This window comes from Ambystoma mexicanum, chromosome 6p (genome assembly GCF_040938575.1).
Source record: "Ambystoma mexicanum isolate Mex_15411 chromosome 6p, UKY_AmexF1_1, whole genome shotgun sequence".
NCBI classification, from domain to species: Eukaryota; Metazoa; Chordata; class Amphibia; order Caudata; family Ambystomatidae; genus Ambystoma; species Ambystoma mexicanum.
Genome location: NC_090935.1, coordinates 1,482,532,219 through 1,482,551,642, shown reverse-complemented (window position 1 = coordinate 1,482,551,642; position 19,424 = coordinate 1,482,532,219). Strand labels below are relative to the sequence as shown.

General features: G+C 45.1%; 1 protein-coding gene across 1 annotated transcript in view; it reads right to left on the bottom strand.

Moving 5' to 3' along the window:
• Positions 1 to 19,424, bottom strand: part of LOC138511072 (uncharacterized) — a 1,092,277-nt gene that overhangs the window by 747,370 nt on the left and 325,483 nt on the right. The window lies entirely within an intron of this gene.

Here is a 19,424-nt window from a genome sequence, read left to right as displayed (position 1 = left end):
AGGCTCATTTCTGATGTGGGAGGGGAGGGAGTTCAACATTTTAGGTACTGTTACTGGGAAGCTGCTACCTCTGCCCTAGAACTCTTGAATCGTGGGATAAAGAGTTGGGTGCAAGAGTTAGATCTCAGCATTCTGGTGGTCTTGTTTTAGGAAATAGAATTGTTAAGGTAAATGGGAGCCTTATTGGCGAGGCATTTGTGGGTGACACAGAGCGTTTTGAAGGAAATTCTGGCTTTTATGGGCAGCCAGTGTACTTCCCTCCTGGTGTTGGATATGTGATCCGATTTTTTTAGGCCAAAGGCTGCTCGTAGGTCTTTGTTTTGTAACAAGTGAAGTTTGGTCAGGTTCGTATTTGACGTACCTAATAGCAGAATGTTATAATAATCTAATTTTGAAAGTATAAGTGCACGAGCAAGTGTGAGGCAGTTTTGAGGGGTCTGAAATTGGCGGCTTAGTGATATGAGTTTAGTTATATAGACCGTGGATGATGAGAAGGCATTAATGTGTTTGGTCATTGTTAGACTGGCATCTATGTGAACGGCCAGCGTTTTAACCTGCTTAAGGATTAGGATGGGTGTTCCATTGAAGGTGATGGATGAATAGTCGGTATGCCATCGAGTTTTGGATTATAGCATATATTTTATTGATAGTGATTGAATCTTGCTCATGGTTGCCCATAATGGGGATGAGGATCTGGGTGTCATCCGCGAAATGTGTGTAGATGACACCCATAGCATCCAGGGCTGCAAATAAGAGTTTTGTGTATACATTATAGAGTGTGAGAGAGAGGCAGGAGCCTTGTGGTACCACTAGGGGTACTGGCATTGAGTCTGCAGCTTCCTTCCCTATGGTTACTCTTGAGGTGCATCTGCTAGGAAGGATTTAATCCATATGGTAGCGTCCGGGAGAATTTAAAGTTTTCGGAAAGTGTATGGCATAGTTTATCATGGTGCACCAAATCAAAGGCAGCAGAGAGGTTTAGTAAGAGTAGTATGCATAGGTTTCCAGAGTCTCTTTTGGAGTCCATTTGGATTTTTAGTTCCAATAAGGCTGGTTCTGTACTGTGATTAGGCCTAAATCCAGATTGTCTAGCTCCTAATAGGTGATTATGTTCCAGATGGTTTTGTATTTGTGAGTAAGCTATTTTGTCGATTATTTTTAACAGGAAAGGCACTGTGGTTATGGGGCGGTAGTTTGTGGGTATGGTGGGGTCCAAAGTGGGTTTTTTGAGGAGTAGGGTGACCCACGCTTCTTTGATGCTAGCAGGGACCAAATTGGTACCAAATGAAGAATTGACGAAGCTAGTGATGGTTGGTGTTAGTGTAGGTGCACACAGTTTTACTAACCACACGGAGAAGCAATCACCTTTTCAGTTGGATGGTTTTAGCATCATAATGGTATTTAGTACATGGTCTTGAGTGACTGAGGTGAATTTGAATTGCATGACTGTATTTTCACAGTCGCCATCAAGGACTAAGGTCAGTGAGCTTTTGTTGGCCAGTAGATTTCCTTTGGCTATGACTTTGTCTTGCAGTGTAAGTATTTTAGAGGCTCACACATTCTGGGTGGTGGTACACCAAGCTTTATTGGAGTTAGTGGGGGTGGTGGCGGGGATGGGGTTTTCCAATTCTCTAAGTATGGAGAAAAGTTCTTTGGAATTTGAAGAGGCGTTATTTATTCGACGGTTAAGGGCATTGGCTTTATGAGCTATGATGGCTGTTTTGTATATTTTAGTTGCTTCCTCGAAGGAGTTAGATGATTCGGAGGATTGGGTTTTTTTGTGGAGATGTTTCAGTGCTTTTTTATTTCGCCGAAGTGCTACCAATTCTTTGTTGAACCAAAAGGTGGAGCGTTTGGCGGAACAGGGGTTTTACTCGTAAGTGGGGGCTAATGCGTCAATGGTGGTCTTGAGGCAGTTATGGTAAGTAGCGGCCAGGCTGGTTGGGTTTGCGTTAGATGAGAGGTTGGTCTGGAGCAATTCTATCAGGACAGGGGTGAGGCTGTCTACTGTGAGTTCCACTGTGAGGTTATGGGTGTTTCTTATCTCTATAGGACAAGGGGAAGGAGGCAGGGGGTAATGATTTCTTTGGGTCGATAGGTTGAAGCAGATTAAATGGCTGCCGGACCAATTGATTTCAGTGATGGATTCAATTGATATGCAGGTATTTAGTGTCAAGATCCAATCTAGTATTCTGCTCTTGACATGGGTGGGTGCATTGACTAATTGGGTGAAATACATATCTAGGAAGGCCGAGTGAAAGGCGCTAGCTTTGTGGTCCAGTTTATCATTAAATCCTATGTTTAGGTCACCTAAAATGATGAATTTGGTATTTGACTTAAGGTAGGGGGTGATAAGGAGTGGGATGTCAGATTCTGGGTTATTAGATGCTCTGTAAATGATGTGAACATTAGTTGTGGTTTTAGGGTCAGCTGGGAGTTTGAGAAGGAGCATTTTGTAGCCGTCTATGGCTTCTAATGTCCATGGTCTAAACTGGAGGCTGGATTGGGCAATAATGGCTACCCTCCTCCCATTGAGTCATGGCGGTCAGCCCTGAGTATCATGTAGTCAGGGGGGATGGCCAATGTGAACAGAGGGCTGGATGCTTGGTGTAACCATGTCTCAGTGATGACTAAAGCGTCCAAGAGGCTTCTAGAGAATGCACTTTGAGGAAGGCACCTTTGAGGTTGGGAGAGGACTCTGGCAGGGGAGTGGGGTGGAACTATGGCAGCTGTAGAGAGGGGTAATGGGTGTTTAGGGTGAGTGGTGGTGCTGACTGAGGGGTAGTCACAACTGAGGTTTGACTTTTGAATTGTATAGAGGCTCGGGGCCTCAGCTCGCACGAGTGGTGCATCTGCTTTACAGTACAAATCCTGGGGTAGCAGTGTCTAGGTCATGTGGCGAGTCTTATATGCCTTGTGGTTCCTAGGACTGGATGCATGGTATGGTAGTGGTTGGTGGAGTTCTCGGACAAAGGCGTGCTTGGTGCATTGCTCCAATGCTGGGGGTTGAGCTCCATGGTGTGGTTTTGGTGCACGGGGTGTAGGCATTCTCCTGGTGATTAGTCAAGGGTATAGGAACTGGAATGCATATAGGCTGGCTAGATGTATCAGTGTGCAGTCGAATGGCAGGGCATAGGAATGGTGGAAGTTTGGGGAGAAAAGGAGTGGGGCAGGGGAGGGGGTGGTGTCAATGGCACCCGCGTTTGGCAAGGCCATTGCCAATCCGTGTGAAGGCACCTTCAGTACTGGGTGGTAATACGTCCATATTGGGGTGACTGTTCATTTTAGTGCCTATACTAGGAGGTACCTTTAAAGTTATAGTATGGGCTATAGTGTGGATGACGCTCCTAGATGAGCTAAGATGATGCTTATGGAGAGTACAGTAATGGTAGCATTGAATTGGGGATGATGTGATAGTATTGGGTAACAGCTAGAAGGTGCTAAGTGGTTTCGATAGGACTAGTCGGACAAGGTGTTAGGCTATGGAATGTTGTCTAAGCCATGCTGGGGCAATACAGCACTAGTCCTAGGGCAGATTTGGGTCCTGTAAGGATGAGACTGTTGCCGCAGAATCGGCTAAAGTGCTGTAATTAATGGATTGCTGGACAAGTTGGCAGGCAGACCCAAAAGGAATTGCAACTTAGAGGTAAGGGGGAGAGCTAGGTGTTAGCAATGTTGGGAGGGGGGTTCAATCACGATTCTGGTAACAGACTTGCTGCGAGCCAGCTGGAGTACACAGTAGCATGATTTAGAATGGAACACTGTTGAGGGTGTGACACTGAGCTCAGTAGTAAAAGCAAGTAGGACATATCCAGTGGTGACATGTCCACGGAAGCACATTTCGCTGCATATACCTGTGACTACTGCTGAGTCCTCGTACGGAACGTATTGATGGTGCAGTAATGTGGTACAACAATGGTATGATCAACATTTGCATAAAAGGTCATTAACGGGGGTATGCAGTATAATTGACCTTGTACATGAGGTTGACTCGGCACAAGCTATAGATACATAATATTAGCAAATGCCAAAACATACAATATTAGGAAATGCTGTTTCACACAAATTGCCTCGGATGCATCATTCTACCACAGTTGGTTACAGAGCACTCGTCATGCTGGCATACACACACACATACCCAATCAGGTGTTAACAGCGTCTGCAGCGATCTGTAAGGTGTGCGGGTGGGCTTGAGGGTAGGCTAGACTAAGGGTGAGGTCAGAGCTGCCGACAAGGGTTCAGAGCAGGGAAAGGACTACAAGTTGCACAGGAACCATGTCTAATTGGTCTCTGCAGGTTTGTACATTGCAGTGAATCAAGGGAGAAAGCTCTCAATGGCTGTGTTGGACAATATTGTAGTGTTCACCTGCGTCTTATCAGGAAATGTGTTTTTAGATGTTTGGTCCGTGCTTCGAGAGTATGCCGGGGCTGCTTTGGGCTGCTCTAGGGCTCCGACAGGCTCAGGCAGAAGCCTTGCTAGTGTGCCTTCACTATGGGCCGGCATTCGCCTGCCGGTGTCCCCTGATTTGGGGATATGCTGCTGGGCAGCCAATCCACTGCAGGGGCAGGATGGTGGCAACAGGGGTGTTCAAAATATGGACAGGAGCCATCTCACGATATTTTAACTCTGATGGTTGGCGTTAAGAATATGGGGCAAGATGCTCGTTGTAGTGCTCGGCTGCACTCAGAGTGCCTCAGAATGTAGGTGTTGAAAAATGGAACAGAGCTGCATGCTTTGAGCAACTTGCAGGGGAAATCAGCTGTAGCAGCTGAGTTGAATCGGAAAGCGCACAGGCTTACTTTCAGGCCAGATCACGGTATATTCCTATGCACGTGCAGATCTAATATTTATCAATTCTAGACAACAGTAACACGAAAATTAACACCACCACCCTGTCATTAATACGGCACATGCAACATGTACCCCTCATAATCACAGGGACCCTTCCTGACGACCCCAATATTCCCCTTTAGTTAAAAATGTAATAAATCATGATCATCTTCTCGGGAACTACCCTACAACCATCCCTCATACCTGTCCCAAAATGGGCATACTACTCTGCCGAACAACCCCAACTTGTCCCGCCACCAATTCCGCAATCTACCCACTGCTCCACACAAGCATGCCAATTTGGTGGAGGACACAAGATCACGCACGTGCAGTCATAGGGGCCAGGCTGGACTATAGTAAGGCCCTCTTCACTGGCACCTCCTCCAAAAACATCTGAATGATGCAAGTTACTCAAGATATTGCACTCTGAGCACCCCTGAATATCCCCAAAAAAGAACACATCTCAGCAGCCAGGAAAGCAGCACACTGGCTACCCATCCGTGAACGTATCATATTCGAAACCATGTCTATCACCCACAAATGCCTTTCCAACACAGCCCCCCATACCTCTTCCAGAGAATCTCGAGAGCCCAGTCGACCAAATCAGCTAGGACCACCTACCTTTACCGCCTCACCCTTCCTAAAGTCAGGTGAGCCAAAGAAGGAGGCTCTAGCTTCCCCTACATCGCAGCTAAGCATTGAAACTCCCTGCTACCTACCTTGAGAGCAGACTCTTCATACTGGCCTTTTGGAAAATCCCTTAAAACATGGTTGTTTGCCTAGTTTTTGATTGTGTCTCTAATCCCAGGACTTGTAGCTGAACTGCTGCTCACTTATCAGTCTTTGGCCCTCATTACGATACTGGCGCTAAACCATGGCGCTATTAGCACCATGGTTGGTGCCGGTATCGTAACGAGTCCGCCAATGTTCAATGGGGAATTACCAACCCATTCCAAGGTTGGCGGGGCAGTAATTCCCCATTGAACATTGGCCCGTCCCCATTCCCATTTTTGCCCCATAGGGCTCAATGGGACTGGGGAAGGCGCTAAGTACGGTACCTCAAATTGCGGTACCGTTCTTAGCACCAAGGTCCTTTTGCGGGTCCCTACTTTAACGGATGGTCTAGACCAGCCGTTCAGGTCGGGTCCCGCAAAGGGACATCGTAGTGAGGCATTAAGTGTTTAACGGCGCCGCAGCCTTTTATGGCGCCGTTAAACACTCAGAGCCAGGGTCCTAATGAGGGCCTTTGTCTGTGTTATGACCTTAAGTGAGGTCAACAGCTAAAAGAATATGCTGGATGTCAGGAGATCTTCATTAGGTCACTTTAATCAGATGACATCAGGAGAATCAGTTACAGGATCAGGATCACAGGATCAGAGGGAAGCCAACTGGCTCCCACCACCCAGGCTTCATCATACCAACTCCTGGGTGGAATCTCAGCACACTGTATTACACTCAGCCACACCTCAAACATTCCATACATGACCCCATACATCCAGTACTCAGCATACATACAGGCAGGCAGCTACACAGCCTAATAGGAAAGAGGATATCAATCCTAACACCTCCCTTACTTCAAACAACAAACCTAATACCTCTCTTCCTTACTTCTGACAACACTCCAACATCTCTCTTCCTGCTAAAACAAACCACTCACCAAATAAAACACACACACACACTAGCCAGTTCCAAACACCCGGGAATTGTACAACCAAGCGTAACTAACCAACAAGCGGATGGGACCCGACCACCTCAACTACACCCCTAAACCAACACAAAACACAGACCACCTTCCACTCCCCACTGCCACCAGGGAACCTCAGAGCTGCCACTTCTGAGCATGACCAGCCCCACCTTGGGCTATCAAACAAACACAACCACAACCCTCAAAAACTCTAAGCTCCTTTTATCTACCCCTGCCACAGGTGAATCATGGGGCTGCCACCCCCAAGCACAAACTCCCCACATCGGGACTGGCACAAGCCCCACCACAACTAACCGAGGAAACTAGCTAACTACCAAACAATCAGGCCAAGAGGATGTGACCGGCACAACAGGGACACTGCACCACACACAATCTCACCAAACACAATAAAACTCACCCACACAACATACACTCAAGGGCCACAATGCACGGAGGAGTTCCACACCATAAGCAACCTAAGAACTGTTAAAACATAATCACATAAAACCGCCTTTTTATGAATATTGACCTAAGCCCATTCGCATTACACGGAAAACCGTGATCATAATGTTCTCACTTTCGATCGATGTCGCCGCCATTTTAAGATTTGTGCGCCATTTTGATTTCAACTCTTGTTTCTATGTTCTAAAATGGTGGCCTGTGTTTCAACTTGCAGCCAAGCCAAAGACCTTTGAGTTCTGTTAATGTTTAGGCTGACCGAGAGTAGACTGTTTGACCAATGCAAAGAAACCTTGTGACTCGTATGAACTGCAATCAAAGTGTTGCCTGCACTCACAAGCTTCATCCTTATATAAACAATGAGACAATGGAAAACAAACTTAGATTGTGTGGCCTGGCTGAACTGCGCTGTGACGATTCTTGGAACAAGGCTTACCGTGGATTAGAGAACCAACAAGCATCATTGTAATTTTATGGACATGCACACATGTTTAATCCCTTGTACAATATTGTAATATTTGACATGTGAACTGGGCACAAACTCTAGCATGTGAATTATTAGCTTGGAGAGAGGCTGAACAATGTTTCAAAAATGGTATAAATATGTCTGTGTTCAGATGTCCAGCAGTCTCACCAGTCACTGTGTCTGCTGGTACACACTGCAAGGTGTTGGGAGCCAGATAGCTATCTGTTTTGCTTTGACTGTACAGAAATAAAAGATACTTGTATCTTTTCAACCCATGATTGGTATATTTCCTTTGTGGTACTAAGCCTCGATATTACTTTGGTCTTTCAGAACAATCCCAGTTTGACGGCCGTTCCAAACTGGGCCAACAGCAACATTAGGCCTCAACCCAACACTTACACAACTACACTCAAGAAAACCTCCAGCAGCTTGGTCAAACAAACAGAAAAAGTCCTAGGATCACAGAGCAGTGTCATGATAGATGACACCCACTGTGAAACAAATTGAAATCAACAAATTAAACCAAAAAATGACTTAGCAAGCCACAGCCAAGCACTGGACTCCAAGTCCAATACAGCAAATATCTTCATGAACACTCACCACTAAAAGACACCACACAACTCTTAGAAGTCAGCCTAACTCCACTAACTCCCGTCCAGGTGAATTGCAAAATCTCACCACCCGGACACTGACCACAAGAAAAGAAGGCGTCCCCACATTCTTGTGCCACAAACAGCGTGCGGACAGGGCCCTGCCCCACACCTGTTTCATCAATGGGCTACCACAAAACCCATGCTAAAACACAAAACACCTAACAGTTTGGCATACGCACCATGCCAACACAAAATCAATGGGTTACCTCACCACCCATACTAAAACCCAAACCTGCATCTCACTGCATACAATCACTGGGCAGTCACACTTACCTATGCATGGGTGTATACGCATACACACCCATCAAACAAGACACCACAGTCTCACCTCACCACACATCAACACTGCAAAACACATCAAATGTGCACACCTCCACGTAACTATAGACTGTCCTAAAAACACATACCTTGAACAATGCACCCCTCATCCACGCCTTCCAAAATATTTCACTTACAAAAATGTTTTCAAACGAGAATTCTTCTAACATCAGCAGGACTAACTTTTACAACAGAAGCCTAAAAGTCCCTGTTGCATAATATAAAATGCAACTATAAACCCTGGAAATCCTCAAAATGTTAATCTAGGAGCAATCAACAGGTTCACCACCATACAGGACGTTAACACCTTGCACAGTCAACCCCCTCATACAAGGCAAAGGAAACTTCCACATACTTTGAAAAGTCCATATTATAACCACTAGACCTGAAAAGCCTCAAAACGTTAAGCTTGATTCTGTCACCACACACCACAATGTCAGCCACAAACCTTTCAAGCCTTGGCACACACTCTTTGAAAACTCAGTGCCAGACATTGCCGAACATTTTACAAAATGCTGCGTGTGTTTGTTTACATTTTAAACAACGCTGCATGTGCATGTTTACATGACACTTAAATCACTGGGAGTGATAAAGATTGCACAAAACAAAGGATGACCCAACCATTCTACTTTTCTAAAACAGGATAACATTCATGATGAAAACACGCCAAACGTGACTTTGCCTCGTTCTTGTTTTTTATGCCGTGTTTGACATTGTCACAAGCGTGTTACCCAAACAGACACACAGGTAAATGTGGATCCCACAGACAGCGCGACCCGTTGTTTACTTCGCCTTTATTCCCCTTCGCTTCCTGGCGGTCACACTTAATTCCATGAGTTGAAACATTTGGCATGCCTCCAAATTCCAGTAGCTTATAAAAAATGCACCACACTACCTGAGGCATAGACACAGAGCACTTCAAAGTTCCACGGAATGGATCCTACTTCCCTTTTCATAAGTCTAGAATGCTAATCCACAGCCGCGACAAGGATTAGCAACAGAAAGCACCCAACTCTGTGCCTCCCGCCTTTTCTCGTTACACATCGGGAGACTGTTGTGCATCAGAGGACAGTCAACTCAGTGCCACAGCCTCATTTTTTGTAGAGCGGCAGACTGCACATAATGACAACTGAGCCTCCCAAACTCTTGGGAGGCCCGCCAACGCCATCGCGCCACATGGCGTGATGAGGTGCTTTCCTCCAGCAATGCTCGCCATCCGCACTCACAGGGAGCACCGACTCAATGACACACTAGCAGAATTGGAACGATCACCAAACGTTCCAACTAATTGCCAGCACCCTCCGATGGTGCGCTGATGTCACCATACTCATCAAGGCACCAGGGGGCTCAGAGATCTGCATACCAACTGGCACTTTGGTGAAAGCTCCACACAGACTGCTCAGTGACGCCCTGGGAGTACCACTCTCTGGGACTCCCAACAGGTGCTAGCTTACAGACTCTCTTCAATTCACAAATAGAAAGACCCTTCTCACTATGTACTCCTGAACACATCTTTGGGCCCAACAGCAATGCCGACATAGAGCTTTTATCTACACTGGGACCCACTGTCTCTGCTGCTTCTGGCAGTCTCCAAGCCTGCTCACTGGAAGCCATACAAGACACCTTCTTTGCCGCCCCTGGGTGGTGGGACAGCTCGTCATGGAGGGCAGTGGGTTCCCTCCTTTTTCTCAGTCTCTCTTAATCCTGCACTGCACCCCCGCAGCAGTCTCCTTTCTCCTCCCTCTCTCTCTCTGCCTTTTCTCTCTCTCTCTCTCTCTGACTCCATCCATGTAGGTACCTGTCTCTATCTCTTCTTTGGGTTCTTCAAGACCAACTTGTCACCAATTTATGTTATGACCTTAAGTGAGGTCAACAGGTAAAAGGATACGCTGGATGTCAGGAGATCTTCATTAGGTCACTTTAATCAGATGACATCAGGATAATCAGTTACAGGATCAGGATCACAGGATCAGAGGGAAGACCACTGGTTCCCACCACCCAGGCTACATCATACCAACTCCTGGGTGGAATCAGCACACATCATTCCACTCAGCCACACCTCAAACATTCCATACATGACCTCATACGTCCAGCACTCAGGATACATACAGGCAGGCAGCTACACAGCCTAATAGGAAAGAGGATATGAATCCTAACAGTCTGCCCATAGCATGTAACTGGTACCTGCAACAGAGCTTCAATGCATTTTGAATTGTTTGTGCTGTTTATAAATGAAATATATAAAGACCTTAAGTCTGCATAACACCAGATCAGATACCACCAGTATTCATCAGAATTGACCACATTCATAATGCACCTAGGAATTGTTATGAATCCTGTGGAGTCCTCACAAAAATCCTACCTAAAGTCTTCTCCTAGTTGCCCAGGGGAAGGCAGCTGCTACCTGATCCTAACCCTGGGGGTGTTATTATCCAGGAGAATCACCTGGGCGGAGAAGAGCCAAGGGAATATGAGGACTCCATCGAGTGAGACAGAGTATTTGTCTTCCTCAGAGGAAGAGATGTCAATTATCCCAAAATATGTAATGGCTTGCTCTCAGAGTGAGATTTATTCATCCTGGTGGTTGTGAAAACTATCACAATCAAGCATTTATTAGGTGTGAGGCTCCCCATCATAACGTTTTCCACATTTATAATGGTAAACACTATTCTATCCAACAAGAGAATATTAAATAGAGACATCAGAACCTTACCATCTTAAGTCCTGATAAAGCTAACTCTCCTTTGACTCCAAAAAAACATTGACTCCTTTTAAATTCCCTCCTGAAAATGTAGTTGAAAGAAGAAGTGTTTATGTAAAAACAATGTTCAGCAAGGAAAATGTCATTTAAACATTGGGGACTTCAAGTCCCACAATGCCCAAATTACTGGGATAAGGAAGAGGGAGTTGGAGGCATTGGACTGCAAGGTGCAGTCTAATGACTCTAATGACCCATACCTGAGAGGATAAAGGACTCCCTCAGGTAGAGTCATTAGGGGAAGCAGAAGGTTGACTTCTGGTTAAGACTCCAAGTTGCAGTGGCAGCAGAGATAACCGGAAGAAGAAGACTGCAGCTTTCCATGTAGCAGAGTGCAGAAGAAGCAGAAGGCATAGTGGCAGCGGAGCGAGCGTATGCGGCAGCCGATTTGTTCACTAATAGTATGTGACTCTGGAACCCTCCATAATCGCCCGCTGGCCACTAGTGCAAATATTGAACACCAAATTAATGTAAAGAAGGGAAAGTGGCAGACTGCAACCAGTGTTACATGTTGAATGCATACAAAACAATCCAAGTGGCAGAACAAGAACGTTGGGAACATACAAAAAGGTTACAATTGTAATTACAAAGATAGAAGTAATTGCCTATGCTAAAAGAAAGCAATGTTGAAAAGAAGCCATAAATACTACAATAACCAATATTGCCAATGGCAAGAGAGGGCAATTCAGAAGCAAGACTGTTGTAACCCTTATTGCTTAAGAGAAGAAGAGACAATATTTGATGAAGACCCAAACAAGCACTGTCAAAGCCAAAGAAGAGTGAGGGTGGTAAAACACAATTTTCAACAGTTGACTGATGTAAGATTGGAAAAGCAAGAGTGGGAGAAAGGCTGCTCCCCTGACAGAAAATATTCAGGAGGAGAGGAGCATACTCTGCATTGCATGTGGCATAAACAGCACCATAGTGTTTCATATCCTTTCAGAAGAATTATTAATTGCTGATGTTGTTGAAAGTCAAAAGACTTTACTAAGTTGTTGAAGAAAACTTTACCACAGAAATATTCTAATATTATTAGTAGCTTTTAGTCCTGGCAGGAGAGTACACCAGGGCTAGGGACCTTGTACAGTAGACCTGGCAGGTGAGTGCACCAGGTAGAAGTTGTTGAAGTACTCTGTTGTAGCTAAAAACTGTGAAGCAGAAGAAGTGGCTAAGACCACCATATTATCTTGTGAAAACATTCTTGTGAAGATGAAGTGTGGAAGTGTCTTTTGAACAGAAGTTTTGTTGAACTCATTGATACAAGGGGAGAAACAAAGAGTTGTTGTGATGCTGGAAATGCCTTATGGAGGGACATGGCTTCCTAGTCCTTGCACTACCACTTATCTGTGTGTGTTTTCTCTTTTTTTGCCACAGAGGTCCAGCGGACCTCTGGTAGTGCAGCTCTTCATGTTTATCTTTTGGTAAACAACCCCCCTGGGATACCATTATGGCAGCCATGGGTGGAGGTACACCCTTGTACCCCTTATGTGTGTTTTTTGGGCACCTGTTTGTTGCCCACAGGGCAGGGTATGGGCAGGTGGCAGCTACATGCTGACTTGGCAGTGGCTCTGAGTATCCTCCATTTTGGGATACTCAGGCACTGAGATAAGAATCAATGGATTCCTACACAAATGCAAGATGGCCCCTGTGGCCTCTTGGTTTCTAATGCCTTTAACCCTGTTTCCAAAAGTCCCGGGAAGTCTCTGTTCCCTTCCTCCTGTGTGGCTGCTGGATGGAAACACCATATATGTCTCTGCTCCCTTTCCTCCTGACTGGCTGTTGGGTGGAAATACCACATATGGTTCTGTGGCTGCCTCCTGTAAGCCTGACTGGAGCCTTCCCAGGGGCTGGGTGTGGTGTGTAAACATTGGGGTGGACCTGTATGAGTGGAGTCTGAAGTGAAATCACATTCTGTGTTATGGGTATCTGGTTTCTGTGTGGGTGACCCAATGAATAAAACAGCCCTGACTGAAACTGACATGAATGCAGTGTAGTGTGCTGAAAGGCTGTGTACTTAGCCCAATCCATATTCTTTGTTATGGGTGTCTGGGTGGAGTGAATGGCCTAAATGCCTGTGAGGATGATTGGATGGCTGCCTGTCTGCATGAATGCCCTTTTGCGTGATTGGCTGACTGAGCCTGGTTCAGCCAGTGTGAATGGGGAACTGATGTGTATATCTGGGGACCTCTCACTTACCAATTTGTTCAGAAGCTGAAGTCAAATCTGAAGCAAGAAGAAGCTGTTCCTTGAAGTCCAGCTGGAGGAGAAAACTGTTGCTGCATTTTCTTTGTGTAATCCAAAAGCTGCTGTGTTCTTCCAAGGACTGATCCAGAGAGGACCTGCAAAGGAGACCTCTCTCTGAGCTACGAGGGACCATCATGCAAACTGCTGCTCTTCATCTGAAGTGCCCTGGAAGCCAGTCCTGTGTGCCTGCTGTCGAGAGAAGGGGTCTTTGTGAGTCCTTGAGAGGAGTGCCTGGACATCTTCAGTCAAAGATGTCCATTGGTGTTGCCCAGGGTCCGGAGGTGCATTTCGTAACCGCTGGAAGCCGTTGCTGTCTACTGTGAGAAACCTGAGGGTATTCTCCCAAGTAGACCCCAATAATCCCTTATGCAGGTGGCTAGGGAAGGGCCGGCACTCTCATATCCCAACCCTGGGGGTGGACGAGCGAGGAAGGATCATCTGGGTAGGGGATCCAGGGTTATGCTCGGGAAATACCCCAGGTGAGATGCGGTACACCCTACCGTATGACACCTTTTCCCCATCCTAACCAGTAGGGTATCTAGAAACTCAACACCACTTTTCAGACACAGACACTTTCTCACAGAAACTCACCATGAGTGACAATGGATTAACACCTCTCTACCCAAAATTCCCTCTGTTACATACACCATTTCAGAACCCATACTGTTACCCCATCAAAATCCAACAAATATCAAACTGGAAGCGAATCATAAGAGAACCGGGAGAAGGAAAGTACATTGTCACCCTGTGCTCTACAACAACCCATTTGTACACAACACTACAGTTACCCCCTTCACCATCACGAAAACCCACATGGTTTTTCCAGTATTCTTCTGAAAAACTACAACTCCCATAATTGCTCCACACTATTTTTCCCTAAAACCACTACGACGAGGAGGAGAGAGATTGAGAGTATGAGGATTACTGACAGAGAACCATGGACACAGAAGATAGACTCCTGCCTTTCTGGATCAGACTGTCCCGCTAATGAGGCCAGGCAAAGTCAAGCCTCACTTCACAACCATGCACACCTGAATCCAAACTACTACCAGGAAGTATAAAAGGCAGAGCAGGAGAGCAAACTCTTGGGGATGCTGGAAGGTACAGGAAGATCAGAAAACCTGTAAAGACCCTGGGAGACCTGTAGGAGGAGAAAAGCTCCCTGACACTGGCCCTGTGAGTCCAGAGGAGACTGCATGGTAGAGAGGAAGCTGTACCTCCAGAAGACACGTCCAGGGGTAGCTGGGGTTGCCTGGTGGTAGCCACAGCAAGACTCTTTCCCTGGGCCAGTCAGGTGAACCCAGGTCTCTGAGGGTCAGCAGAGGAGTTCCTGACCTCAGAACAATATCCCCTTTTAGCTCCTGCTGCTCCCAATGCCAAAAATGCTGTTTTGGGGAGCTGAGAAGTGGGAGCAAAATCCAAACAGTGCATTCTTGGACTAGAAGTCCCCAAGCCCTTTTTTGTGAATTGTGAGAGAATAGAAGAGCCCAGCAAAAAGAAATATTCTCAAAAGAAATCTTCTTCATGAACTTTGAGGTATTGAGAGGGATCCAAGCCCGGCAGAGGGAGACCCTTGTGAGCTTTGGAGGAGTGTCTAAGCTTAGAAGATGGAAACCCTTGTGGCATTTTGGGAGAGAACTCTTGGGCAGCAGGGTCCAAGCCCAGAAGAGGAAGGCCCTTTGTGAACTCTAAGAGGGGTCCAAGCCTGGCAGAGGGAGACCCTGGTGAACTTTGTGAGTGAAATTGTATGAGGCACAGAGTGGTCCGGTGCCACGTAAGCACCTATTCAATGGTCTCTGGCTGGTGCCCCCTCTCCTGAACCAGGAGAATGTATTGAACTAAGAGTGTTGAAACTATAAATCCCAAGAGGCCTTAGGGGAGGCCTGCGTAAGCTGTCAAAGTAGTCACACGAGGGTCAAGTCAACCCCTTTGCAAAGTCAAAAGTATTTGGCATGTAATGGAGGCAAATATGAACCTGACTGAGGGATGCCAAGAGAAAGCCAAGCAAAGTGAACTGTGTTACTGGGGCAAATATGAACCCGACTGAGGGATGCCTGCAAATTAATTGTGATGATAGGCCTGTGTGAAACCTTACTAGAGGCTTAAGGGAAAGCCTGACTGGGGGCTGAGATTCAGACTTGGGTAAAGGAAGAACGTAAGGGGCCTAGAATGACTTTCTTTTGAACTGTATTAAAATTGCAATGTGAACCCGACAGAGCCAGAGGAAAGCCAAGGGAAGTGAATACTGCATGGTGTTAAAACACCAGTGAACATTGTGATGACAAGTGTGAACCCGACTGAGGGATGTCCATAGTGAGTGGTTGGTCTGAGCCTGACTGAGAGAAGCTAATGTTGAGAGAAGGATCAGAGCCCGGCTGAGGGGGATCCAAGGGTGAAGAGTAATCACCCGACATAAAGATTAGCAGAAGGAACTTTTGTTTTGTTGTTAAAGGCATATCAGGCCCTCTGAAGCAAGAGACTTTTGCTTATTTGACTAGGCTCCACTTGGACGGTATTATTATTATTATTTGATGGTCGTAGCTTGCTCCCATCTTAACTTTAGGTTTAGATTAGGAGTTTATCTCACCCATTTTTACAGTTTACAAACACCCTTGAACTGTGATCACTTGTGCCCGTCTTGGTTTGATACCATGTCTTCCTTACACTACCAGTTGAAAGATGGGGTACCCTGGCATAGTGCTGCTGGACACCTAGAGTTGCAAAAGTTCCAAACTGCCTAAGAACATTCAAGGGACATGCTTACCATAATCACTTTTCACGCCACAGAGAGTCCAGGGTCGCTGAGTGCAGAGGAAGGTCCATTGGTGGGTTTCCCACTAACAGAAGCTAATGAAGATGTCCCAAGGATCCAGACATGGTGAAGGTCTGAGTTCCGCTCCAGTGGTTGAGTCCAGGTCACCAGGAGCCACCCAGAGGTCCGTGCTCCTGCTACAGCCCAGAAGAATGGAAAGTAAGAAAACCGCAATATTCCAAAACCCAAAACCAAAAGGGACCTATGCACCCATCACTGTAAGAAGTCATTGAAGGGTCCCAGGGATCTTACTCTCATCTGCCAAGCCTTTAAGGAGGCCAAGGCAAGTTTCATCTTCATAGGAATACTACAGTCAGAGAAAGGAGAGCACCGGGAAGAGCAAAACTGCTGCACTTCAGAAAGACTTTGTTTCCATTTTTGTTGTGGACTCAGCAACCCAGTGGCTCCTTCTTCAAGGGGATGGGGGTCCATCCTCGGAGGGAATGGTCGAGTGAAACCGAGAAACTCCCCCACTTCGCCTGCCAAAGCACGAAAGGTACTGTGATGAGGAAGAGCATCTTCTAGCCTCAGGAGTCGTCCAGGGGTCCTAGATTCATCTGTTACTGTTGTCCTGTGGCCTCTAAGATACTTTGGGGGAGGAAGAACCTTTTCAAAGAAAGAAGAAGGATATTGAACATTATTGGACTGGGCTGTAAAAGAAAAGATAAGTTACACCATAACCTTTCCATTATAGTTTGCCCAGGTGGGGGGATTGTCTCACAAAATGGCATATCTAGTTTAAAGTAAGCATTGTGCCACTGTTCACAACTAACCTGCCTTTTTTCCCTATCCTATGCCGGTAACCTCACTTACGAATGTGTATGCCTATTTAAAACTGTCTGCAGTTAGTGCATTTCTTACTGAATGTAATTATTGTGTGGTACCACATAGAGTGGATATATTTTATTTATTTATGTATTTGTTTTTGGTTTAAAAAATAAACCTTTACAAAAAACATAGAAAAAAAACATTTCTCAATGCATAATTTAAAAATCATTTTGAATAAATAACAATGCTTTAGATCAAATCTAGTTTTTAGGCCTGTAAATAATTGATGCTAGACAAAATACATAATATACATAGTCAAATTCAAAATACAGAGTAATATATGTTAAAGATCCAAAGTTAATCATAAATATTGCATACATTCTTTAAAACTCTTATTAGAGCAAGTTTCAAAGATACTGATTCCCCATAGAGTACATTCAACCAAAAATACTCATTCAATATTCGAGACAAATTTTCCAAAGTGCACCGTTTGGTGTGCCAGGAGTGCCGGGTATATTATCAACAAATGGCAGAGTTTCCTTTTTGTTGTTATTATGACAGTGCCTACAGGTCGAGGTTTCCCTGGGATCACGGCTTCTAATAGAAATCATTTCTTTTGTAGGTAGCACATTCATCTGAAAGCGCATAAAGTTATTTATATGTTTTTTCGAAGGGAACATTCTTAAATGCAGTTCCATGCTACCCAAACCTTTATGATGTAGACTGAGATCCTTATACAATGTAAATTTAGCCATAGACTCTCTGGTTGTAATCCAATCAGTTTGGTGTAATTTCTTCTTCCCCTTATTAGGGTTAACAATTAAGGTTTCCAAATCTAGAGAAAGTAACAACTGAAAACAATGTGAAAAGAAAACATACATGGCATCTTCGTTTTGCTACTCTGTGTTCCTAAATATCGCATACATTTTTTGGTTGGGAGCAATATGAATTATTCTATACAGCGCTAATTGTCTCCACCATGCAATGCCTTCTAAAGACACGATACCCAATACAAAGTGAATCGCTAAAATAGCAGTACTCTGAGGCAGAAAAATAGAAAACCTTCCGCCATAGCATGGCTTCATAGAGACTTAGATCATGAACTATCCAGACTGGGAAGAATCATGTACTAGCCAGAGTGGGACGATTCCTGCCCCATCGATTAGCTTTGGTACCACCTTTCTCTGATAGAATTTCAGAACTGGTAGTAGGGAAAATGTCCCATACTTCCTGTCCACTCTGAACATTTGTGCAGCTAGCAAGATGGCTTTCTGATGAAGATAATTCCTATAAAAGGCCTTAGATGGATGGGCGGCTTTTGGGTAGCCTAAGTAGAGCATGCTATCACAGATAGCAAGCTTAGATGTATTTATAAACCAGGAGAAGGTTTTTTTTTCCTCTTAGAACATTTAAAAACAATTGTCTTTTTTTGGGTTGATGCTTGAATTTTTTTCAGTAATATAGTGGGAAAAAACATCAATGCGTCTCTGCAGACCTACAGGAGTACCATCCAAGAGTATAAAATCGTCAGCGAAGCCAGCCATGAAAGGCAACAATTTCACTGGAACAAAGGGCTCCCCTCTGAGAGTCCTGCCAATATCTGAAACATATATGTTAAAAAGACAAGGGACCCAAGTGCAACCTTGTCTGAGGCCTTTGAAGGTAGGGATAGGGGCAGACATAGTTCCCTCAATATTTAAACATACTTGCAAAGAAGTGCCCTTGTGTAAATATACCAGGATTTTTAACAAACCATCGGGACACCCCAGACTGCTTATTTTTTTCAATAAGGTTGCCCGATCCACATGATCAAAGGCCAAAGATAGATCCATAGTGACGGTATAGACACGGAGAGCGTCATCCTTCCATGCCAGATTCTGTATGTAGATATTAAAAAAACTCCACAATCTGTACCCATATGTTTCCGGAAACCAATTTGGGGTGTCTATATAATATTCATTGACTCATACCAATCCTCAAGCTTCTCCAGCATCAGGGTAGAGAAAGATTTTGAGTCAGCGTCTAAGAGTGTTATACAACGATGATTTAGTGGGGATAATGTATCTCCTTTTTTATAAGTGGGAATGAGCCTGTTTCCAAGAAGGAGCAAAGGATCTAGTAGTCATAATATTTGTAAACAAAATGTACAGCATACAAGCCCATAACCAGACATCATGCTTAAAGATCTTAGTGGGCCAAATCTTTGTTTCAGAAGCATGGGAGGTGCTAGCCATTTGAATGCACCTTTAGATGTCCAAAATTGTGTAGAAGAGGATCCCAAAGCCTCTACCAGAAGTACCGCCCCTAAATTGCCTATACGTTGGGAACCGGAAATAGTAATAAGCAAGACACCTGTAATGATTCCAATAACACGAGTAGCCTTTGAAGCAAAGTACACATCCAGAAAATCGTTCTTTATGTATCCACGAAG